At 44.8% G+C, this 26,069-nt stretch overlaps 1 protein-coding gene across 2 annotated transcripts in view; it reads left to right on the forward strand.

The window, feature by feature from the left end:
- pknox1.1 (pbx/knotted 1 homeobox 1.1) overlaps nucleotides 1-26,069 on the forward strand; it is a 203,246-nt gene that overhangs the window by 105,609 nt on the left and 71,568 nt on the right. The gene's annotated exons all lie outside the window — the stretch shown is intronic.

Consider the following 26,069-nt stretch of genomic DNA (forward strand, 5'->3'; position numbering starts at 1 on the left):
TCTGTCCCATTCAAGGCTATGGGCCAAATGCTGACAAGTGGAATTAGATGGGCAGGTCATGACCTTTCGTGCATTGGTGCAGACTCAATGGGCCAAAGGGCCTTGTCTGCACTGTAGAGTCATAGAGATTTACAGCGTGGAAACAGGCCCTTTGGCCCAACTTGTCCATGCCGCCCTTTTTTCAAAACTCCTAAGCTAGCCCCAATTCCCTGCATTTGGCCCATATCCCTCTATACCCATGTAACTATCTAAATACTTTTTAAAAGATAAAACTGTACCCGCCTCCACTACCACCTCTGGCAGCTTGTTCCAGACACTCACCTGTTTTGTGCCCCAGGCTGCATTACAATCCAGCAAGACTGAAATGGGAGGAGGGCGTTACTCCCAGCCTCCTACAGAAGTGGCCAGGAGATTCATTTGAAATTTTAGAGCACCAGGATAAACCACGAGTCTCGGCAGCCAGAGGCAGTGGAGCAGCCTGAGACAGTGGTACAACCCACAGGTCTGAGTTCCACATCCATACCATCTCCCTATGAACACCTGGGTGGGGAATGGTAGAAACTGAAATGAATGTGGAAGCTGCAAGACCTCAGGTTTCATTTTCACATCAAAATCATATTGACTAAAATTCTGCTGGAACGTATTCCTCATAGCGCAACTAATCAACTTCACAAAGTCCTGTGCAAACACACCTGGAATCACTGGGAGCAGATCTGGGCACCATACTTTAGGAAGGATATATTGGCTTTGGAGGGAGAACAGCGTAGATTTATCAGAATGAAACCTGGACACCAAGGGTTACCTTATGAGGCAAGCTTACACAAACTGGGGTTAAATTCCCTGGAATTCAGAAAGTTTAGGGTGATTTGATCAAAGATTACAAGATAGGAAGGAGAGCAGATGGGGTAGACTGGGAGAAACTATTAGTGCTAATTGCCCCTAGGGACAGAGAGCATGGACTAAAATTTGAAGTAGGTACACCAGGCGCAAACTGAGTGCATACAAAGGTTTGTGACATTTGGAACTCTTTTCTGCAAGTGGCAGCTGATGCAAAATCAATGGTTAATTTTTAAAACTGTGATTACATTTTTTTTTATCCAAAGAGATTAAGAGATAGGAAGCAGAGGCAAGTCAGCCATGATCTCACTTAATGGGGGAACAGACTTCAGGTCGACTCCTGTTCCTATGTAATCTGATATTGTGTACCACAGATTGGTGAGCAGGCAGGAGAGAATAAATAAGTGAACGGGAATGAGGGAGAGCACAAAGGAGTGGGGAGAGAGAAGAGGGGAGAGAGAGGGAAAGGGGAGGGAGACAGAGGGAGCTATGGGAAGGCAGCGGGGGAGAGAGAGGGAGGTAGACAGGAGGAGGGTGGGTGAGAGCAGTGGGAAAGTCAGGGAGGAGAGAGAGAAGAGGGAAAAGGTGGAGGAGAGGTAAACAGGGGAGAGCTGAGACTGAAAGGGAGAGGAGGGCTGAAAGTGAAAGGGATTGGTGGGGAAGAGATATTTGAGTGGGGGAGGAATAAGAAGGCAGCGGGGATGTAGAGATATAATGGTTAGGGAGGGAGAGAGTGAAATAAATGAGGGGAGAGACAGAGGAGCAGGAAATGAGTAAAAAACGGGAGAGGAGAGTGAGGGGGAGGAAGTTCAAAGGGAAAAGGATGGGGAGAAAGGAAGTAGGAGAGCAAGATGCAGAGGCGAGTAGGAGAGGAGGGGGTAAATGGGGAGGCACGATGAGGGGGAAGAGAGAGCAGAAGGTGAAAAAGATAGAGGAGCTGAGAGAAAGTAATGAGGGGAGACAGTGAGAGACAGAAGAGGTTCAGTGTGAGAGAGGAGGGGATAAAGAGGCGGATGGCAAGAGAGAGGCAGGGGACAGAAAGAGAGAGCGCGGTGCAGAGGAAGAGAGGCAAGCGGGTGGAGAGAGGATAGTATCAACAAAGGAGGGAGATATAGAAAGGGGGGAGAGAAAGAGGAGGGAGAAGCAGGAGAGGGAAGGGAGGAAGGAGAGGAGTGAGAATGAGGGAGATTGGAGAGAGGAGAGAGTGTGGAGTAGGGACAATGTAGGAAGGAAACAGGGATAATAGTGGAAGGGATGAATGGGAATAGTGAAGAGAACGGTGAGGGAGTGATGTGGAGGAGAAGGAGAGAGGAGGGGAGAGGGAGAGATGCAGAGAGAGAGAGAGAGAGACAGGTGGAATAGAGAGTGAAAGTTGGAGAAGTGAGACAGGAAGGGGCAGAGGGAGAATCGAGATGAGGGGAGAGTTGGAGGAGGGAGGGGTGGAGAGGGAGATCTAGGGAGAAAGAGGATATGGAGAGGGACAGTGAAGGAAGTGGGGTTTGCTGAGGAGGATGGCAGAAGAAAGTGTGGAGAAAGAAGGGTTGAAGGGAGAGGAGAGGGTGAGAGACAGGAAAGGGGGTAGAGTGTTAGAGGACCTGAGAGATGGGGGGATGGAGGGGGAGAGAGCGAGGTTGGGGAGGGCCAGTGTTCATAACTGAATTTGAGCATTTTTTGATGGCAGTAAGAAACAACAGATAATCATTAAAACTTCAATCTGAAACTTTGTACAGGACACTGGTTACTTGGATGAGTCATCTGACAATTCCAATACCTGATTCTATGGAGATAAAGGCAGATTTGAAAATACATGAGAAATTCGTCCAGTATTGAACATAGAACCATAGAAAATTACAGCTCAGAAACAGGCCTTTTGGCCCTTCTTGTCTGTGCCGAACCATTTTTTGCCTAGTCCCACTGACCTGCACTCGGACCATATCCCTCCACACCCCTCTCATCCATGTACCTGTCCAAGTTTTTCTTAAATGTTAAAAGTGACCCCGCATTTACCACTTTATCCAGCAGCTCATTCCACACTCCCACCACTCTCTGCGTGAAGAAGTCCCCCCCTCTAATATTCCCTTTAAACGTTTCTCCTTTCAACCTTAACCCATGCCCTCTAGTTTTTTTCTCCTCTAGCCTCAGTGGAAAAAGCCTGCTTGCATTCACTCTATCTATACCCCTCAAAATCTTATACACCTCTATCAAATCTCCCCTCATTCTTCTACACTCCAGGGAATAAAGTCCTAACCTATTCAATCTCTCTCTGTAACTCAGCTTCTCAAGTCCTGGCAACATCCTTGTGAACCTTCTCTGCACTCTTTCAATCTTATTTACATCCTTCCTGTAACTAGGTGACCAAAACTGTACACAATTTGGCCTCACCAATGTCTTATATAACCTTACCATAACACTCCAACTTTTATACTCGACACTCCAATTTATAAAGGCCACTGTACCAAAAGCACTCTTTACGACCCTATCCACCTGTGACGTCACTTTTAGGGAATTCTGTACCTGTATTCCCAGATCCCTCTGTTCAACTGCACTCTGCAGAGTCCTACCATTTACCCTGTACATTCTACTTTGGTTTGTCCTTCCAAAGTGCAATACCTCACATTTGTCTGCATTAAATTCCATTTACCATTTTTCAGCCCATTTTTTTAGTTGGTCCAAGCCCCTCTGCAAGCTTTGAAAACCTTCCTCACTGTCCACTACACCTCCAATCTTTGTATCATCAGCAAATTTGCAGATCCAATTTACCACATTATCATCCAGATCATTGATATAGATGACAAACAACAATGGACCCAACACCGATCCCTGCAGCACTCCACTAGTCACAGGCCTCCACTCAGAGAAGCAACCCTCCAGAACCACTCTCCGGCTACTTCCATTGAGCCAGTGTCTAATCCAATTTACAACCTCCCCATGTATACCTACCGACTGAACCTTCCTAACTAACTTCCCATGAGGGACCTTATCAAAGGCCTTGCTAAAATCCAGGTAGACAACATCCACCGCCTTTCCTTCATCCACTTTCCTGGTAATCTCCTCGAAAAACTGTAATAGATTGGTCAAACATGACCTACCATGCACAAAGCCGTGTTGACACTCCCTAATAAGTCCCAGTCTATCCAAATATTTGTAGATTCTAACCCTTATCACACCTTCCAATAACTTGCCCACCACCGACGTCAAACTTACGGGCCTATGATTTCCCAGATTTCTTTTGGAACCTTTTTTAAACAATGGAACAACATGAGCCACCCTCCAATCATCTGACACCTCCCCCATGCATACTGACATTTTAAATATGTCTGCCAGGGCCCCTGCAAGTTCACTACTAGCCTCCCTCAAGGTCCGTGGGAATGCACTGTCCGTATCTGGGGATTTATCCACTCTGATTTGCCTCAAGAAGCCAGCACCTCCTCCTCTTTAATCTGTAAATGTTCCATGACCTCCCTACCTGTTTGACCTAGTTCCGTACACTCCATGCCCATTTCCTCAGTAAATACGGATACAAAAAACCCATTTAGTATCTCCCTTATCTCTTTTGGTTCCATACACAGTCTACCACTCTGGTCTTCAAGAGGACCAATTTTATCCCTCACTATCCTTTTGCTCCTAACATACCTATAGAAGCTCTTTGGATTTTCCTTCACTTTGTCTGCCAAAGCAACCTCATGTCTTCTTTTAACCCTCCTGATTTCCCTCTTAAGTAGCTTCTTGCACTTTTTATACTCTTCGAGCATCTGATCTGTAGTCTTGGTGGCAAAACTTTGAAAGTGCCAGAGTTAAAGAAGAAGCCTGAGCAAATAAGAGCAGCAACTGTGTTAACAGTGTTGGGGAGAGTGGGCTGCAAACTTTACTGTACCCTGGACCTCACTGATGATCAGTAAAGCCAGCCTTGTGAAATTTTGGAGGCCTTAAGGACCTCCCTTCAGCCCTGTACTAATGTTACCTATGAATGCTATGTGTTCAATATCAGAGCTCAGGAAGATGGGGAGAACATTGATGAGTATGTGACTGCATTGAGATGTCTAGCTGAATCATGCATTTGAGCAACTGATAGATGATCTGATCAGAGATAGGATAGTCTTGGGAACAAGAGAACAGTTTGAAACTGAGCATGTACCTTGGGGTTTGGTGAGTGAGAGAGTTTAAAGTATTATTATGTTCCTGAAAAATCTAGTCTTGTCTGTAATTAGTAGGGAACTCAAAATACTGCATAACTGAGAAAGCTTCTGCCAGACTTTGGCAAGGAAAACACACTTTACTGCGAGAACTGAGCTAACTAGCTTAAAAATAAGGGATCACTTATTTAAGATAAGATATGAGGAAAAAACAGTTTTCTCTTGAGAGTCATGAGTATGTGGACCTCTTCCTCAAAAAGCAGTGGAAGCAGAATTTTTGAATATTTTTAAGGCAGAGGTAGATAGAGTTATGTATTTGAGTAGATGATGCGGCTGCTGCTGTAAGAGTCTAGATATGTGTTTAGTTGTGATGTCAACAGTTGCTTTTAGTCAGTCTAGCCCAAACCTTTGGACAGTGAACAGCTTCTCAGTAAAGCTGCCTTATTGACTGCAACCAATCCATGTGCTCTTTTTAATTCATTTGGAGGACATGGGCCTCACAGGCTGGCCAGCATTTTTTGTCCACCCCTATTTGCCTGGGGCAGTTGAGACTCAGGGTGGCCCAGTGGTTAGCACTGCTGTCTTGCAGCGCCAGAAACCTGGGTTCGATTCCTGGCTTTGGGCACTGTCTGTGCGGAGAATGCACATTCTGTGACTGCATGAGTTTCCTCCGGGTGCTCCGGTTTCCTCCCACAGTTTGAAAGACTTGCTGGTTAGGTGCTTTGGCTGTGCTAAATTTCCCTCAATGTGCCCAAACAGTTGCCAGAGTGTGGTAACTAGGGGATTTTCACAGTAACTACATTGCAGTTAATGTAAGCCTACTGTGACACTAATAAATAAAACTTAAACTGCATTGCTGAAGCTCTGGAGCCACGTGTAGGCCAGAGCAGGGAAGGACGGCAAATTTCCCACCCTAAAGGACATCAGATAGATTCTTATGATAATCGACAATGATTTCATGGTCATCAGTACATTGCTTTTTAAAATTGAAATTCCACCATCTGCCATAGCAGGATTCGAACATGGATCCCCAGGACATTTGCTGAGTTTCTGGATTGATAGTCTAGTAATTATACTTGACTATCATTGCCTCCCTACAAACCATTGGAGAAATCATAGAATCCCTTCAGTGCAGAAGGAGGCCATTCAGCCCATCGGGTCTGCGCCAACGACAATCCCACCCCAGGTCCTATCCCCACAAATCCACATATTTACCCCACTAATCCCTCTAACCAACATATCCCAGGACACTATGGTCAATTTAGCATGGCTAATCAACCTAACCTGCACATCTTTGGTCTGTGGGAGGAAACCAGAGCATCCAGAGGAAACCCACGCAGACACAGGGAGAATGTGCGAACTCCACACAGACAGTGACCGAAGCTGGAAATCGAACCCGGGTCCCTGGAGCTGTGAAGCAGCAGTGCTAGCCACTGTGCTGCCCGCACTTTCCTTTTATCCTCACAAGTGCAACATATACAACAGGATAAAAAGAAAATTGGCAATGCGGATGGGATAAAAATTCACTTCAGCAAAACTAAATTGGTGCTGCAGTTGCACATTGTTGCGGGGGGGAGCGGTGTCAGTCTCCTTTGAATGCTTTCAATGATTAGCAGGATCAGTAGCCGATCAGCTATCATACCCATCTTCAGAACGGGTCAATGGTGGGACAGAAAGGAAGTTCCCAACCAAAAAGTAAAATCAGGGCAATCCACAGAGTTCGGGATACAGAGCTCACCACATGCCTAATTTAAGAAAGGCATGAAGGTAGGATGAAAAATACATCTTCCTTGGATTGCATTGAAATCTAAAGCCAACTGTTGTATTGGCTCACACTGAAAAATAAAACTAGACCATTTGTTATTAAGGAAAACCCCTGGAAAAATTTACTGCACAGATCATGGTACTCAGAAAAAATGGCAGGAATGTTTGGTGCAAAAACGTTTCCAAGGTAGTTCCAGATCGAGGCAACTTCTTACAAGCTGTGCCCAGCGTACCTCTTAATTCTATCTTTTATTCTCGTTAACGCTACATTCTGCACTCTTTCATTTCCTTTTCTATGTACGGTATGCTTTGTATAGCACGCAAGAAATAATACTTTTCACTGTATGCTAATACATGAGATAATAATAATTCAAATCAAATTGGCTCATTGAGGAAGAATTTGAGAACTGGCAGTCTTATGTTCAACAATTTTATCATTACAAACTGGCAAATAAGATTCCAGTGGATATTGTAGTCCCTGCCTTTCTTTGTACCACTGGTAGCAAAACTTTCAATTTATTCTAAGGTCTGGTTCATCCTGAGAAACCCTGTAACAAAACATACCAAGAATTAACTAAGACACTGGAGGACCGTTATTCACCCAAACTCTTCATTATAGCAGAATGTTTTCAGTTCCATAAGTGAAAATAGCTCAATTTGTGGCAAACCTAAAGCACCTGGTGGATCATTGTGAATTTGGTGAATCTCTGCAAGATACAATAAGCGATCAGCTGATTTGTGAGCTGAGGAATGAAGTTGTACAAAGAACAAAGAAAAGTACAGGACAGGAATAGGCCCTTAGGCCCTTCAAGCCTATGCCAATCACGATAACCTGACTAACCTAAAAAAGACCATCTGCCTTTACTCAGTCCGTATCCCTCTATTCCCTCCCTATTCATGTATTCATCCAGAAGCATCTTAAATCTTGCTAATGTGCCTGCTTTCACCACCTCCTCTGGCAGTGTGTTCCAGGCCCCCACTACTCTCTGTATGAAAAACTTGTCCCCACATCTCCCTTAAACTTTCCTTTCTCATCTTGAGCCTGTGCCCCCTTGTAATTGACACTTCCACCCTGGGAAAAAGCCTCTGACTATCCGCCCTGTCTCCGCCTCTCATAATTTTGTAGACCTCTATCAGGTCTCCCCTCAGCCTTCCAGTGAAAACAATACTGTTTTATTTAACCTCTCCTCATAGCTAACACCCTCAAGAGCAGGCAGCATCCTCGTGAGCCTTGTTTGCACTCTGTTCAAGGCTTCCATATCCTTCTGGTGGTGACCAGAACTGCACATAATACTCCAGATGCGGCCTTGCCAAGGTTTTATATAGCTGCAACATGATTTGCCAACTCTTGTACTCAATCTTTCTTAATCACCTTGGCCACCTGTGTTGCCACTTTAGGGAACTGCGGACCTGCACGCCCAGATCCCTCTGTATGTTAATGTTCCTAAGGGTTCTGCCATTTACAGTATAATTCACACCTAAATTTGATCCTCCAAAATGCATCACCTCACATTTGTCCGGAGAGATTTAATCATGCAGTTTGGGTGGATTTAAACTATAAGGCCGGGGGTTGGGATCCAAAGTGGTAGGACAGCAAGTGAGCAGAGGTGGAAGTCAACAGATTAAATAGTCAGTTGAAAAACAATGTTGCAGGAGGGAGGAAATATAAAAAGACAAAGTGTGTGCTGAAATCTGGAATAAGCATTAGAGTTAAGGTTCATTGGTATCAGGAATCTGCAAATAAGGACGGAGAGAAAGAAAGACCAATCAAAAAGACTTATTTAAAAACTTTATACCTAAATGCACAAAGGATTTGAAGCGAAGTTGATGAGCTGACTGCACAAATAGTGGCTAATGGGCATGACCCTGTGGGGATTACTGAAACGTGGTTACAAGAGAACCAGGACTGGGAGTTGAATAATCAAGAATATTCAGTGTTTCGGAAGGACAGACGACAAGGAGCCGGAGGTGAAGTTGTTCCATTGGTTAAGGATGACAGCAAGGCTGCATTCAGAAATTATATTGGCATTGGAGACCAAAATGTTGAGTCAGACTGGGTAGAAATAAGAAGCAAGGAAAAGAACACATTGCTAGGAATAATTTACTTTAAGAACAAAGAAAATTACAAAATACGATCAGGCCCTTCGGCCCCTCCAAGCCTGCACTGACCATGCTGCTCGACTTAACTAAAACCCTCTACCCTGCCAGGGACCATTTCCATCTCATTCGCGTACTTGTCAAGATGCCCCTTAAAAGTCACTACCTCCACCAGCAACGAGTTCCAGGTACCCACCACTTGCTGTGTAAAAAACTCTGCCTTGTACGTCTCTTTTAACCCTTGCTCCTCACACCTTAAACCTGTGCTCCCTAGTAATTGACTCTTCCAGCCTGGGAAAAAGTTTCTGACTGTCCACTCTGTCCATGCCCCTCATAATCTTGTAGACTTCTATCAGGTCTCCCCTCAATCTCCATCACTCCAGTGAGAACAAACCAAGTTTCTCCAACCTCTCCTCATAGCTAATGCCCTCCATACCAGGCAACATCCTGGGAAATCTTTTCTGTACCCTCTCCAAAGCCTCCACATCCTTCTGGTAGTGTGGCGACCAGAATTGAACACTATATTCCAAGTGCGGCCTGACTAAGGTTCTATAAAGCTGCAACATGACTTGCCAATAATACCCCGGCCGATGAAGGCAAGCATGCCGTATGCCTTCTTGACTACCTTCTCCACCTGTATTGCCACTTGTCACAGCCCTCCATTCAGAAACACACCCTTCCACTGCTACCCTGAGTCTTCTTTGACCGAGCCAGTTTTGTATCTACCTTGCCAACTCACCTCTGATCCATGCGATTTCACCTTCTGCACCAGTCTGCCATGAGAGACCTTGTCAGAGGCCTTACTGAAGTCCATGTAGACAACATCCACTGCCCCACCCTCATCAATCATCATCATCACTTCCTCGAAAAACTTGATCAAGTTCGTGAGACACAACCTCCCCTTCACAAAACCATGTTGCCTCTATTTAATACGTTGACTTATTTCCAAGTGAGAATAAATCCTGTCTCAAAAAATCCTCTCCAATAATTTCCCTACCACTGATGTAAGGCTCACTGGCCTGTAATTACCTGGAGTATTCTTGCTACCCTTCTTAAACAAAGGAACAACAATGGCTATTCTCCAATCCTCTGGGATCTCCCCTGTAGAGATGCCGGCGTTGGACTGGGGTAAACACAGTTAGAAGTCTCACAACACCAGGTTAGAGTCCAACAGGTTTATTTGGTAGCGCAAGCCACTAGCTTTCGGAGCGCTGCTCCTTCTTCAGGTGAGTGGGTGTTCTGTTCACAAAAGTAAAGACACAACTCAATTTACAAAATAATGGTTGGATAATGATCCTTTGCCAGAGTCATCATCCACCAAGTCCTTCTCTTTGATGAATACTGACGTGAAGTACTCATTTCATTCCTCGCCCATTTCCTCATGCTCCATGCATAGGTTCCCTTGTCCTTGAGTGGGCCAAACTTCTCCCTGGCTACCCTCTTGCTCTTTATATATGTATAAAAAGCCTTGGGATTTTCCTTAATCCTGCTGGCCAATGATTTTTCATGGCCCCCTTTAGTCCTTCTTACTCCTTGCTTAAGTTTCTTTCTATTTTCCTTGTATTCCACACTTGCTTTCTGTGTTCCCAGCTTCCTAGCTTTGACAAATGCTTCCTTTTTCTCTTTGACTAGGTCCACAATATGTCTCTAAAAGTAGCCCAATATCTAGCCCTAGAAGTAGGGCTTAGTATAAATCAGGAAATGAAGAGGGCTTGTGAAAAGGGCACAGCAGTGATTGGAGGTGACATTACCATGCAGATTGACTGGAGTAACCAACTTGGTATGGGTAGCCTTGATGAAGGGTTCATGGAGTGTATGAGGGACTCTTTCTTATAGCAGCATGTAATGGAGCCAAACGGAGAACTGGCTACTTTAATCTGGTGTTATCCAATGAGAAAGGATTGATTAAAGGTTGATTTAGTTAAGGATCCAGTTGGAAGGAGTGATCACAGCATGATAGAATTTCAAATTCAGATTAGAAGTGAGAAGACAGAATCACACTCGAGTTGGACAAGGGTAATTGTGCAGGCCCCAGGAAAGACTGGTCCAGGTGGACTGGGAAGGATTATTAAAGGGGAAGTTGGGAGAAGAACAGTGACAGTTGTTTAGGGAGTTGTTAAAGACATTTCAACTAAGCTTCATTCCTGAGAGGAAGAGGAATTGTAAAAGGGTGAAAACTCATCATGGCTTATAAAGGAAATCAAGGATAACATAAGGGGCAAAAACGAGAGCATATAATATTGCAAAAGTTAGCAGCATGGAAGATTGGGAGAACTTCAGATGTCAACAAAAAGTGACTAAATACGATATCTAAAATGCTAAAATGGACTGTGAAAGGAAGCGAGCTGAAAATATAAACATTGACCCCAAAAGTATCTAGAAGTATATAAAGAGGAAGAGAATAGTGAGAGTAGATCCCCTCAGAGGATGCAAATGGTGGAATAATAATGGGAAACTCTGAGATGGCAGAGGCACTAAACCAATACTTTGTCTCTGTCTTCACAATAGAAGATAATTCTTTCCCAAAAACTGCAGTTAATACAGTGGAACTTGGTGAAATTATCAAAACCAGGGAGAAGGTACTCCGTAAACTGAAGGGTTTAAAAATAGATAAATCCCCGGGATCTGATGGCCTACACCCTACGGTGATAAAGGAGGCAACAGGAGAGACAGTGGATGCATTAGTTATGACATTCCAAATTTTTCTAGATTCCAGGAAGGTTCTGTATGACATCTTTATTTAAGAATGGAGAGAGGCAAAAAGTGAGAAACTGCAGACTAATCAGCTTGACCTCTATGGTGGGAAAGTTGCTGGAGTCGATCATTAAGGGGCAGGTGACTGAAAATCTGGAAAAGTAAAGCTCAATTCACCAGCACGGTCTTATGAGGGACAAGTCTTGTTTGACAAACCTGCTGAGGGTTCTTTGAGATGTAATCAGCAAGATAGGTAACGGGGATCCTATGGATGTGATCTACCTAGACTTCCAGAAGGCATTTGATAAGGTGCCACACAAGAGATTGATCCAGAAGGTTAGATCCCAAAGAATTGGGGGTAAAGTAGTGGCTTGAATTGAGGATTGGCTGACTGATTGAAAGCAGAGTGGGTTGGGATAAATGGGTCCTTTTCCAGTTGGCGATCTGTAACTAGTGGGGTCCCATTGGGTTCAGTTCTTGGACCACAACTATTCCCAATCTCTATCAATGATCTACAAGCAGGGACAGAGTATGACATAGTAAAATGTGCTGATGACACAAAATTAGGTGGGAAAGCATGCTGTAATGAGGAGATAAAAGTTTACAAAGAGATATTGACAGGCGAGGGGAATGGGCCAGAATCTGGCCTATGGAGTTTAATGTGCTTAAATGTGAGATTATCCATTTTGGCAAGAACAATAAAAGGGTAAATTGCTATTTAAATAGAAAGCAGATTCAAAAGACATCTGTGCAGAGGGATCTGGGTGTCCTTGTGCATGAGTCTCAGTAAGTGATATGCAGGTGCAGAATGTTATAAGGAAGGCAAATGGAATCTTGGCATTTATTGCAAAGGGTCTAGAGTATAAAAGTAGAGAAATTTTGTTACAATTGTGTAAGGCATAGGTGAGACCACACTTGGAGTACTGTGTTCAGTTTTGGTCACCTTCTTTGAGGAACAATGTGGTGTCACTGGAAGTGGTTCAGAAGAGGTTCACTAGATTGATTCCAGGTTTGAAGGGGCTGTTGTATGGGGAGCAGTTGAGTAGCTTGGGCTTGTACTCGCTGAAGTACAGAAGACTGCGGGGGGATTTGATTGAGGTATATAAAATACACAATGGGATTGATAAAGTAAATGTTAACCAAATGTTCCCCCTTCTAGAACAGTCCAGGACAAGAGGTCATAGTTTTAGAGGAAGAGAGGGGAGGTTCAAGACAGAGATAAGAGTAGCTTCTTCTCAGAGGGTTGTGAATCTATGGAACTCATTGCCCCAGAATACAGTGAATGCAGAATCAATCACTGGATTCAAGAAAGAGATAGATAAATATTTCATCAAAAGTGAGATAAAGGACTGTGGGGAAAAGCAGGGAAGTGGAGTTAGGATGAGATGGAGATCAGCCATGATCATATAGTATGACAGAGCTCAATGGGGCTAAATTGTCCACGCTCGCTCCTAAATCCTATGTTCCTAAACTCCATCTGCCATTTCTCCCCAAGTCTCCAATCTATCTTTATCCTGTTATATCCTCTGACAATCCCCAGCACTATCAACAACTCCACCAATCTTCGTGTCATCCACAAACTTACTAATCAGACCACCCACATTTTCCTGCAGATCATTTATATATATTACAAACGACAGAGGTCCCAGCACTAATCCCTGCGGAACACCACCAGTTACAGATCTCCATTCTGAAAAACACCTTCCACAGCTACTCATTGTCTTCTATAACCAAGTAAAAAGTCTGACAACACCAGGTTTTAGTCCAACCTATTTATTTGATAAAAGTGAGTATATTATCAAATAAATAGGTTGGACTAAAACCTGGTGTTGTCAGACTTTTTACTGTGTTTACGCCAGTCCAACGCCGGCATACCCACATCATGACTTCTATAACCAAGCCAGTTCAGTATCAATCCACTCAGCCCACCCTGAATCCCATGTGATTTTAATTTTTGTACCAGTCTGCCATGTGGGACCTTGTCAAACGCCTTACTAAAATCCAAATAAACTACATATTAACTACATCCACAGCCCTTCCCTCATCAACTATCTTTTCTTCAAAAAACTCTATCAAGTTGGTGAGACATGACTGTGGGCGGCACAGTAGCACAGTGGTTAGCACTGCTGCTTCACAGCTCCAGGGACCTGTGTTCGATTCCTGGCTCGGGTCATTGTCTGTGTGGAGTTTGCACATTCTCCTTGTGTCTGCGTGGGTTTCCTCCAGGTGCTCCAGTTTCCTCCCACAATCCAAAGATGTGCAGGTTAGGTTGATTGGTCATGCTAAAATTGCCCCTTAGTGTCCTGAGATGTGTGGGTTAGAGGGATGAGTGGGTAAAATATATAGGGATGAGGGGTAGGGCCTGGGTGGGATTGTGGTCGGTACAGACTCGATGGGCCAAATGGCCTATTTCTGTACTGTCGGGTTTCTGTGATTTCCCTGTATAAAACCATGCTGCCAGTCACTAACTAATTCATTTTCTTCCAAGTGTGCATTGATGCTGTCCCTCAGTATCTTCTCCACTACAGAAATCAGGCTCACTGGTCTATAATTTCCTAGATTATCCCTGCCTCTTTACTTAAAATGAGGGAGCAACATTGGTTACAGAGGGGATTGCTTACTGAACAAAATTTAAGTCTTGAGAAGATAAAAGTTGAATTGGAATGCTGTGAACAAGTTAGTAATTCTCAAACAGACCTGCAAAGCATCTCAGTAGTGCATTTGAGGACAAACGTGCAGTTCCATAAAAGGAGTTCAGGTGACACCCAAGATAAAGCAAAACAGCTTATTAAAGAGTCTCAAGACAAGAACAGTATCCCATGCCATATGTCGAATGTGAATTTCAGAAATAACCGTGAGTTGTGGAAGATGCTGCAAATGGTTTTAAAAGGGAGGATAATAGCAATGCATCCAAAGTAAAGACATATATTTCCAGAAAACTCAAGTTGGCAGTACAGGCTGGATGTTTGTTGTGGGGGATGAGGATAAATAGTTTCTCCAAACTTGCAACAAAAAGAATTGAAGCAATTGCATGAAGGAAATCTAGGTATAATTTGAATGAAAACTTGTGAGAAGCTACATTTGGTGGCCTGGACACGATGCCCAGATCAGGGAACAAGCAGGACTGCACCAGTAATGTGCACAGGTAAGGAACACCGACATTGTTTCCATTACATATGTGCGAGTGGCCTAAAATGCCTTGGGAATATTTGCACATAGACTTTGCATGTCCACACAAAGGGTACATGTTCCAAGTGACCAGAGGTGAACAACTGCAGAATGAACCGTTAACGAGCTCAATTAGATTTTTGTCAGATTTGGGAAATGAGAACACATTGTGGTAATGGACCACAATTGACAGCTCAGAGATTTGAAGACTATCTAAAGAAGTGTGGTGTATAACATGCAAAATCAGCACCATCTCACCTTTGATGAATGGATTAGCCAAAAGGTTTGTTCAGTCCTTGAAGCGAGCACTGAAAGCCTCTTAAAGACCAGGGTTTATTAAGTTGACACCTAAACAGTTACTTTGCGATGTATTACAATGCCACACTCTCAACCACTTGAGTTCCCCAGCTTTACTACTACTGAAGAGAAAGCTGAGAACTGCCTTCTGAGATCTACTCTTGCCACAGGCTGAGAACTGCCTTCTGAGATCTACTCTTGCCACAGGAGACTTCTGACATAGTAGAACACAGTAAGAAGTCTCACAACACCAGGTTAAAGTCCAACAAGTTTATTTGGTAGTAAAAGCCACTAGCTTTTGGAGTACTGGCAGCCAGTGCTCCGAAAGCTAATGGCTTTTGCTACCAAATAAACCTGCTGGACTTCAACCTGATGTTGTGAGACTTCTTACTGTGTTAACCCAGTCCAACGTCGGCATCTCCACATCATAGTAGAACACAATCAGCAATAAGAGGTTGCATTGATGTTGATGCCTTTTCTAGTCAAATAATCCATCAAAAAGTTCACTGTCGAGCTCACACAATGAGAATACCCAGCAGGGATGAGTTAGCCTCCGGATAACTAGAGTCAGAGAAGAGGAGGTAATTCTGAAAGAAGCCTGTTTTGACAAGGGGAGCAGGTTTTGGCATGCAGCTACTTTACCAATGAGAAGTGGGTTCCTGTAACTCTATTGGCTCAAACTGGCCCTATATCCAATACAGTATCAACTGAAGATGAGTTGGTGTGGAAACAACACAGATCAATTTTTACCTGCAGGCATCAACATGCCAGCCCAGTATGTGCCAGAATTATCTCAGGATGTACTGCCATCCATATCACCAGAATTTGTGAAGAATCTTTTGCTGCTACTAGGCTTTCTTCTGCATAAGAGACTGTTACACCTCCCAGGGTAGAGACATCCTTTGAAAATCCTGGGAGTACTTCGGAGTGGGGAAGCACAGTGGTTAGCCTCGCAGCCCAGGGGCCCGGGTTCAATTTCCGGCTTGGGTCACTGTGTGGAGTCTGCACGTTCTCCACGTGTCTCCGTGGGTTTCTTCCATGTGCTCCAGTTTCCTCCCGTAGACCAAAAGACAGGCTGGTTAGGAACATTGACTGTGCTAAATTCTCCATCGGTGTACCCAGACAGGCACCGGAGTGTGGCCACTAGGGGATTTTCACAGTAAATTCACTGCAGTGTTAATGTAAGCCTACTTGTGACTAATGAATAAACCTTAAAAAGATAGAGAACAACTAAATCCCTGAAGTACGCGGGCAACCAGTGCATAATAGAAACCCGGTCTTTTCTGTTAACTATTACTGTGTAATGATTCATTGCCTGCCCTTATATCAGTGTTTTTATGGCTATATTAAAGTATATTGGTCATTTGTTGCTAAGGGACCTTAAGAGGCAAAGGGGGAGAGATGTTATATATTGGGTAGATATTGTGCTGCAGCTTCACGGGTGGGATTTTCCAGCCATGCATGCCCCACGACTGGAAATTGTTGCCTGAGGTTAATGGATGTTTGCATGATCTGTCCCCACCCACTACGATTCCCATGGTGGGCGCAACAGCAAAATTCCGCCCAGAGAGTCTAGTTGTGATGTTATCAGCTGCTTGGTGGGCTTTTAGTCAGTCTAGCCCAAACCTTTGTACAGTGATCAACTTCTCAATAAACTGGACTTGCTGACTACAACAAGCCCACGTGCTACGATTCCATTTTCTTTTATTTTCACAAATGAAACATAGGTAAGTTCTTGATAACAGTGGGGTGCCAGAGATAGGTCAAATGTGGATCTGAAGTTACAGTCAGATCAGCTATGATCTTATTAAATGGGAGATCAAGCTTGAGGGTTGAGTTGCTGACTCCTCCTAATTTGTATGTTTGCATGTAAAAACAAAGAACAATACAGCACAGGAACAGGCCCTTTCGCCTTCCAAATCTGCACCAATCACATTGTCCTATCTAGACCAGCCATCTCTATTCCCTGCCTGTTCATGTGTCTATTCAGATATGGCTAACCTATCTGCCTCAACCATCTCACTTGGCAGTGCATTCCAGGCCCCCACCATCCTCCATGTAAACAGACTTCCCTCGCACATCTCCACTGAACCTTTCCTCCCCTTATCTTTAACTTATGCCCCCTTGTGATTATCATTTTTGCCCTCGGAAAAAGCTTCCAACTGTTCACCCTATCTATACCTCTCATAAGAACATAAGAAATAGGAGCAGGAGTAGGCCATCTGGCCCTTCGAGCCTGCCCCGCCATTCAATAAGATCATGGCTGATCTGTCGTGGCTCAGTTCCACATTCCCGCCCTCTCCCCATAATCCTTAATCCCCTCGCTTATCAAAAACCCATCAACCCGTATCTTAAAAATATTTAGAGAGGCAGCCTCCACCACTTCAACGGGCAGAGAATTCCAGAGATTCACCACCCTTTGAGTGAAGAAGTTCCTCCTCAACTCTGTTCTAAACCGCCCCCCCCTTTATCTTGAGGCTGTGCCCCCTAGTCCTACTGTCCTTTCTGAGCGGGAAGAGTCTCTCCACCTCTATCCTATCCATCCCATTCATCATCTTATACGTCTCAATGAGATCTCCCCTCATTCTTCTAAACTCTAACGAGTACAAGCCTAGTTTATTCAGCCTCTCCTCGTAGCTCAACCCCCTCAACTCCGGTATCAGCCTAGTAAACCTCCTCTGCACTCCCTCCAAGACCAAAATATCCTTGCGTAAGTACGGCGACCAAAACTGCACACAGTACTCCAGCTGCAGCCTCACCAATGCCCTATACAGCTGCAGCAAGACCTCCCTACTTTTATATTCAATCCCCCTCGCTATGAAGGCCAGCATCCCATTAACCTTCCTGACCACGTGCTGCACCTGCAGGCTGGGTTTTTGCGACTCATGTACAAGGACCCCAAGGTCCCTCTGCACCGTTGCCTGCTGCAGTTTTTCGCCACGTAAGTAATAGTTCTTCCTACCATTATTCCTCCCAAAGTGGACCACCTCGCACTTGCCAACATTAAATTCCATTTGCCAGTTCCTGGCCCATTTGCCCAGCCTATCTAGATCCTTCTGCAGACTCTCCACACCCTCCGCGCAATTTGCCGTTCCACCAATCTTGGTGTCATCAGCAAATTTCGACACCATACACTCGGTTCCCTCCTCCAGATCATCTATATAAATGGTAAATAGCTGAGGCCCCAGCACCGACGCCTGGGGCACTCCACTAGTCACCAACCGCCAATCCGAATAGCACCCATTAACCCCCACTCTCTGCCTCCTCCTATTTGACAACCAATCCTCTATCCACACTAACACCCTACCCCCAACTCCATGCCCCCGTACCTTCTGCAATAACCTCTTGTGAAGTACCTTGTCAAACGCCTTCTGAAAATCAAGAAAGACCACATCCACCGGCTATAATTTTATAAACTTCTTTCAGTCGCCCCTCAGCCTCCGTCTTTCCAAGGAGAACAATCCCAGTTTATTCAGTGTCTCCTCATAGCTAATACCCTCCATACTAGGCAGCATCCTGGTAAACCTTTTCTGTACTCTCTCCAAAGCCTCCACGTCCTGGTAGTGTGGGGACCAGAATTGGACACAGCATTCCAAATGTGACCTAACCAACATTTTATATAACTGTAACATAATTTGCCAACTTTTATACTCGACACCTTGTCTGATGAAGACAAGAATGCCATATGATTTCTTCATCACTGTTTCCACCTGTGCTGCCACTTATAAGGATCTGTGGACCTGTACTCCCAGATCTCTCTGTGTGTCTTTGCTCCTAATTGCTCTGCCATTTATTTTATAGCTCTGACTTGAATTGGATTTACCAAAAGCAGAGAGGCCATGTTGGAGCTGTATAGAACTTTGGTGAGGCCACAGCTAGAGTACTATGTGCAGTTCTCGTCACCACATTATAGGAAGGATGTGAATGACTGGAGGGAGTGCAGAGGAGATTCACCAGGATGCTGCCTGGGATGGAATTTTTAAGTTATAAAGAGAGGTTGGGTAGGTTTGGGATGTTGTCTCTGGAGCAGAGAAGACTGAGGGACGACCTGATTGAGGTGTACAAGATTGAGAGACATGGACAGAGTGAATAAGGAGCAGCTGATTCCTTTAATTGAAGAGTCAGTTACGAGGGGATACAAGTTAAAAGTGAGGTCAGGAGATTTAGGGGGGAATTTGAGGAAAAGTGTCTTTGCTCAGAGGGTGTTGATGGTCTGGAATGTACTGCCTGGGAGGGCAGTGGGAGTGGGATGCCTCACATCCTTCAAAAAGTATCTGGATGAGTACTTGGCATGTCATAACATTGAAAGCTATGCGCCAGGTGCTGGCAAGTGGGATTAGGTGGGCAAGTCAGGGCATTTCATGTGTTGGTACAGACTCAATGGGCCGAAAGGCCTCTTTTGCACTATGGTATTCTGTGATACCAAAATCTATCACTTTGCATTTCTCCAGATTAAGTTCCATCTGCCATTTCTCCACCCAATTTTCCAGCCTATCTATATCCTGCTGTAATCTCTGACAATCTTCATCACTATCCGCAACTCCATCAATCTTAGTATCATCTGCAAACTTGCTAATCAGACCAACTACGTTTTCTTCCAAGTCATTTATATATATTACAAACAGCAGAGATCCCAGCACTGATCCCTGTGGAACACTACTAGTTACAGACCTCCATTCAGAAAAACACCCTTCCACTGCTACCCTCTGGCCTCTATGAACAAGCCAATTCTGAATCCATCTAGCTAGTCCACCCTTGATTCTGTGTGATTTAACCTTTTGTACCAACCTGCCATGAGGGACCTTGTCAAATGTTTTACTAAAGTCCATGTAGACAACACCCACAGCCCTTCCCTCGTCAATCATTTTTGTCACTTTCTCAAAAAACTCAATGAAATTAGTGAGACCTGACCTCCCTCGTACAAAACCACGCTGTCTGTCACTAACAAGACCATTCAATTCCAAATGTGTATCGATCCTATCTCTAAGAATCTTCCCCAACAATTTCACTATCACTGATGTCAAGCTCACTGGCCTATAATTACACTGGTTATCCTTGCTACCCTTAAATAACGGGACAACATTGATTCTCCTCCATTCCCCTGGGACTTCACCTGTGGCCAATGAGGAAACAAAGATTTCTGTCACAGGCCCAGCAATTTTATCTCTTGTCTCCCTCAGTTATCTGGGATAGATGCCATCTGGCCCTGGGGACTTGTCTACCCTAATGCTTTTTAATATACCCAATACTTCCTCCCCAGTAATGATGACTGCTTTAGAGGGTTTACACACCCTTCCGAGTCACCGATGATCAATCAATGTGTCACTCTCCATTGTGAATACTGATGCAAAACACTCATTAAGAACCTCACCCATTTCCTTTGGTTCTGCACATAATTTCCCTCCTTTGTCTTTGAGTGGAACAACTTTTTCTCTAGCTACCATCTTGTTCCTAAAATGCGTTGGAATTCTCCTTAATCCTGCCTGCCAAGGATGTTTTGTGACCCCTTTTGCCCTCCTAACTCCCTGTTTGAGCTCTTTTCTACTTTCCCTGTATTCTTCAAATGCTAAATCTGTTTTTAGTTGCCTACACCTCATGTATGCATCCTCTTTCTTTTTGACCAGACTTGCAATTTCCCTGGCCATCCACGGTTCCAGAATCCTGCCTTTCCATTCTTTCCTTTTCACAGGCACATGCCTGTCCTGTACTCCAAACGATTGTTCCTTAAAAAACTCCCACATGCCAAAAATGGATTTGCCCTCAAACAGCCTCTCCCAAACAACAGCCTTCAAATCCTGCCTAATCTGGTTGTAGTTAGCCTTCCTCCAGTTTAGCACCTTAACCCTAGGGCAACACTTATACTTTTCCATGAGTACCCGAAAACTTACGGAATTATGGACACTGTTCGCCACATGCAACTTTGATGACCTGACCGGGCTCACTCCCTAGTGCCAGGTCCAATTTGGCCCGCTCTCTAATATAACTGTCTACATATTGTTCCAACAAACCTTCCTGCACACACTTAATAAATTCCTCCGCATCCGAACCCTTAGCCCTAAAGGATTTCTGGTCAATATGAAAAAAATGAGAGTCTTCCACCACAACAACCCTATTATTTCTACATCTAAGGTGTTCTACAAATATGTGAAGAGTAAAAGGATGAGATGTGAAGGAATAGGAACTATCAAATGTGACAGTGGGAAAGTTTGTATAGAACCAGTAGAAATAGCAGAGGTACTCAATGAATACTTTACTTCAGTATTCACAGTGGAAAAGGACCTTGGTGGTTATAGTACAGGCTTGCAGCAGACTAAAAAGCTTGAGTATGTTGACATTAAGAAAGAGGAGGTGTTGGAGCTTTTGAATAGCATCAAGATAGATAAGATCCCAGGACCGGATGGGATGTACCCCAGGTTACTGTGGGAGGTGAGGGAAGTGATTGCAGAGCCTCCAGCGATGATCTTTGCGTCATCATTGGAGACGGGAGAGGTTCTGGAGGAGTGGAGGATTGTGAATAAGGTTCCTCTATTCAAGAAAGGCAATAGAAATAGCCCAGGAAATTATCGACTGGTGAGTCTAACCTCAGTAGTTGGTAAGTTGATGGAAAAGATCCTGAGAGACAGGATTTATGAACATTTAGAGAAGTATAGTATGATCAAAAGTAGTCAGCATGGCTTTGTTAAAGGCAGATTGTGCCTTACGAGCCTAGTTGAGTTTTTTGAAAATGTGACTAAACACATTGGCAAAGGAAGAGCAGTGGATGTGGTTTGTATGGACTTCAGCAAGGCATTCAATAAGGTCCCCCATGCAAGACTTATTGAGAAAGTGAGGGGGCATGGGATCCAAGGGGATGTTGCTTTGTGGATCCAGAACTGGCTTGCCTGCAGAAGGCAGAGAGTGGTTGTAGATGGGTCTTTTTCTGCATGGAGGTCGGTCACCAATGGAGTGCCCCAGGGATCTGTTCTGGGATCCTTGCTGTTTGTGATTTTTATAAATGACCTGGATGAGGAAGTAGAGGGATGGGTTGGTAAGTTTGCCGATGACACAAAGGTTGGTGGTGTTGTAGATAGTTTGGAGGGATGTCAAAAGTTGCAGCGAGACATAGGTAGGATGCAAGACTGGGTGGAGAAGTGGCAGATAGACTTCAACCCGGATAAGTGTGTGGTGGTTCATTTTGGCAGGCCCAATGGGATGAAGGAATATAATATTAAGGCTCTTAGCAGTGTGGAAGGTCAGAAGGATCTTGGGGTCCAGGTTCATAGGACTCTCAAATCAGCTTCGCAGGTAGAGGATGTGGTTAAGAAGCCGTATGGTGTACTTCATCAATTGAGGAACTGAGTTTAGGAGTCGGGAGATAATCCTGCAGCTTTATAAGACTCTGGTCAGACCCCACTTGGAGTACTGTGCTCAGTTCAGGTCGCCTCATTACAGGAGGGATGTGGAAGCTATTGAAAGGGTACAGAGGAGATTTACAAGGATGTTGCCTGGATTGGGTGGCATGCCTTATGAAGATAGGTTGAGGGAGCTAGGTCTTTTTTCCTTAGAGAGACGAAGGATGAGAGGGGACGTGATAGAGGTGTATAAGATGATGAGAGGTATTGATTGAGTGGAATCTCAGAGGCTTTTTCCCAGGGCTGAAATGGCTGCCACAAAAGGGCACAGGTTTAAGGTGCTGGGGAGCAGGTACAGAGGAGATGTCGGGGTAAGTTTTTCACTCAGAGGGTGGTGGGTGAGTGCAATCGGCTGCCATCGGTGGTGGTGGAGGCAGGTTCGATAGGGTCTTTTAAGAGACTTCTAGATGAGTACATGGGACTTAATAGGATTGAGGGTTATAGGTAGTAGGTAGAGATATGATCGGTGCAACTTGTGGGCCGAAGGGCCTGTTTGTGCTGTAGTTTTTCTATGATTCTATGATCTGTCCAAAATCTATTAAGTATCCATTCTTCAACTTGCTGTGGCTGTTGGGAGGCCTGTAGTACGTAGTGATTGCTGAGTACTACATATAAGATATTAAACATATAAGATGATTAGAGGTTTAGATAGGGTGGATGGTGATAGCCTGTTTCCTCGGATGGAGAAAGCTAGCACGAGGGGGCATGGCTTTAAATTAAGGGGGGGTAGTTATAGGACGGATGTCAGGGGCAGGTTCTTTACCCAGAGGGTGGTGAGGGACTGGAATGCCCTGCCTGCTGCAGTTGTAAATGCGCCTAGTTTGGGGGCGTTTAAGAGATTGGTGGATAGGTTTATGGACGAAAAGGGATTGGTTTAGATTAGTGGGTCAATGTTTTTTTTTAAAAATAAGACTGGTCGGCGCAACATTGTGGGCCGAAGGGCCTGTTCCGCGCTGTAATGTTCTATGTTCTATGTTCTATGTACTACAGCCATCATAGCGACTGCCCCTTCCTGTTTCTGAGCTCTACCCACAGTGCCTGCAAGATTTTTCCAACGTGTCCTCTCTCTGTACAGCTGTGATATGTTCTGTAACCAGTATTGCAACTCCACCCACCTCACCTAAAACACCTATAACCCAGAACATTTAACTGCCAGTCCTGTCCCTCTTTTAACCAAGTCTTCGTTATCACAACCACATCCATGTTCCGAGCATGAACAAAGGCTCTGTATATCCTTCTTGCATTGAAGCAGATGCATGCCAGACCTCCCCCAGCCTGCTCTTCCTCTTAGTTAGCCTGGCTTCAGTCCCATGCTCATTCCCAGTCTCTACACTTGCTGGCCTACTGTTCTGATTCTCAGCCCCCTGCCACATTAGTTTAAACCCCACCATGAGAATCATAGAATCCTTTAATGCAGAAGGAGGCCATTCATCCCATCAACCACAATTCCACCCAGGCCCTATCCCCATAACCCTATACATTTACTCTAGCTAGCCCCACTGTCACTAATGGTCAATTTAGCATGGCCAATCCACCTAACCCATACATCTTTGGACTGGGAGGAAATTGGAGCACATAGAACATAGAACACTACAGTACAAACAGGCCCTTCGGCCCACAAGTTGCGCCAATCATATCTACCAGGCCTATGTATAACCCTCAATCCCGTTAAATCCCATTGGCTGGATTGGCAGGCAGTGAGGAGCAGTGTCTGGCAATACAACAGGATATTGATAGGCTGGTGTGTTGGGCAGATATATGGCAAATGGAGTTTAATCCGGATAAATGTGAGGTGATGCATTTTGGCGGGAATAATGTAGGGGGGAGTTATATGATAAAGGGTAAGCCTATAAAGAGTATAGAAACGCAGCGAGACCCTGGGGGTGCAAGTGCACAAGTCTTTGAAAGTGGCAGTACAAGTGGAGAAGGTTGTGAAGAAAGTCTATGGTATGTTAGCCTTTATAGGAAGGGGTATAGAATATAAGAGCTGGTGTCTGATGTTGCAGTTGTATAGAACGTTGGTTAGGCTGCATTTAGAGTACTGCGTCCAGTTCTGGTCGCCTTACTACTGGAAGGATGCGGAGACTCTGGAGAGAGTGCAGAGGATGTTTACCAGGATGTTGCCTGATATGGAAAGACTGGGGTATGAGGAAAGATTGAGCAAACTGGGGCTGTTTTCCCTTGAAAGACGGTGACTGAGGGGGGGATCTAATAGAGGTATATAAGATTATGAAGGGTATAGATAGAGTAAACAGAGGTAAGCTATTTCCTACGTTAAAGACACACAGTACGAGGGGCCACGGGCTTAAGGTGAGGGAGGAGAGGTATAACACAGATATTAGAGGGAGATTTTTCACACAGAGGGTAGTGGGGGCATGGAATGCTCTGCCAAGTAAGGTGGTGGAAGCAGGCACGCTGGATTTGTTTAAGAGTTACATAGACAGGCACATGAGTGGGTTGGGGATGGGTGGATATAGGAGATTGTTCTAAATAAGGTTCATTAGCATTGGGGCGTCCCTGGTAATGTAAAAGGATGTGGTATGATAATAATGTTTTTCTCTTTTAATTCACAGGTTTTAAGTCGGTCCGCCTTGTTGTCCAACGAGGGGCATACACGCGATGGGTCGTACTTGGGCTGCTCTTGAATGTTCAAGATTGGCCTAGTGCTTCATGTCATTAGTGTGTGCCTAAACTGGACCAGATACTGGGCAAGACGACAGCTCAGTGACTATAGCTGATTGCTGTGCAGACACATGGATTTGGGCCGGTGTCTGTGGGAGTTTGCGCATTCTCCCCGTGCTTGCGTGGGTTTTCTCCGGGTGCTCCGGTTTCCTCCCACACCCCAAAGATGTGCTGTTAGGCTGATTGGCAGGAATAAATTGTCCCTAAATTAGTTTCCCTCAATCTGGATGGCCATAAAACATTAGACAGGGGTCGTGGGTGGAGGGGGGGACTGGTAATGTTAAAATGGCGGCGCGGGCTCGTTGGGCTGAAGGGCCTGTTTCCCGGGCTGTTTTTGTTCTTTGTTCTTTGTACTCGTCCAGAAGTCTCTTAAAAGACCCCAGCGAGTTCGCCTCTACCACCACCAACGGCAGCCGATTCCACTCACTCACCACCCTCTGAGTGAAAAACTTACCCCTGACATCTCCTTCGTACCTGCTCCCCAGCACCTTAAACCTGTGTTCTCTCGTAGCGACCATTTCAGCCCTGGGAAGTAGCCACCGAGAATCTACCCTATCTATTCCTCTCAATATGTTATAAACCTCTATCAGGTCACCTCTCATCCTTTGTCTCTCCAGGGAGAAGAGACCTAGCTCAACTTATCTTCATAAGGCATGCCTCCCAATCCAGGTAACATCCTTGTAAATCTCCTCTGCACCCTTTCAATAGCTTCCACATCTTTCTTGTAATGAGGCGACCAGAACTGCGCACAGTACTCCAAGTGGGGTCTGACAAGGGTCTTATAAAGTTGCAGCATTATCTCCTGACTCCTAAACTCAATCCCTCAATTAATGAAGGCCAGTACACCATACGCCTTCTTGACCACATCCTCTACCTGCAAGGCCGATTTAAGAGTCCTATGGACCCAGACCCCAAGGTCCTTCTGATCCTCTACACTACTTAGAGTCCTACCCTTGATATTATACTCCTTCATCCCATTGGACCTGCCAAAATGGACCACTACACA

The sequence above is a fragment of the Carcharhinus amblyrhynchos genome, unplaced genomic scaffold (genome assembly GCF_965287045.1).
Source record: "Carcharhinus amblyrhynchos unplaced genomic scaffold, sCarAmb.v2.hapA scaffold_65, whole genome shotgun sequence".
Lineage (NCBI taxonomy): Eukaryota > Metazoa > Chordata > Chondrichthyes > Carcharhiniformes > Carcharhinidae > Carcharhinus > Carcharhinus amblyrhynchos.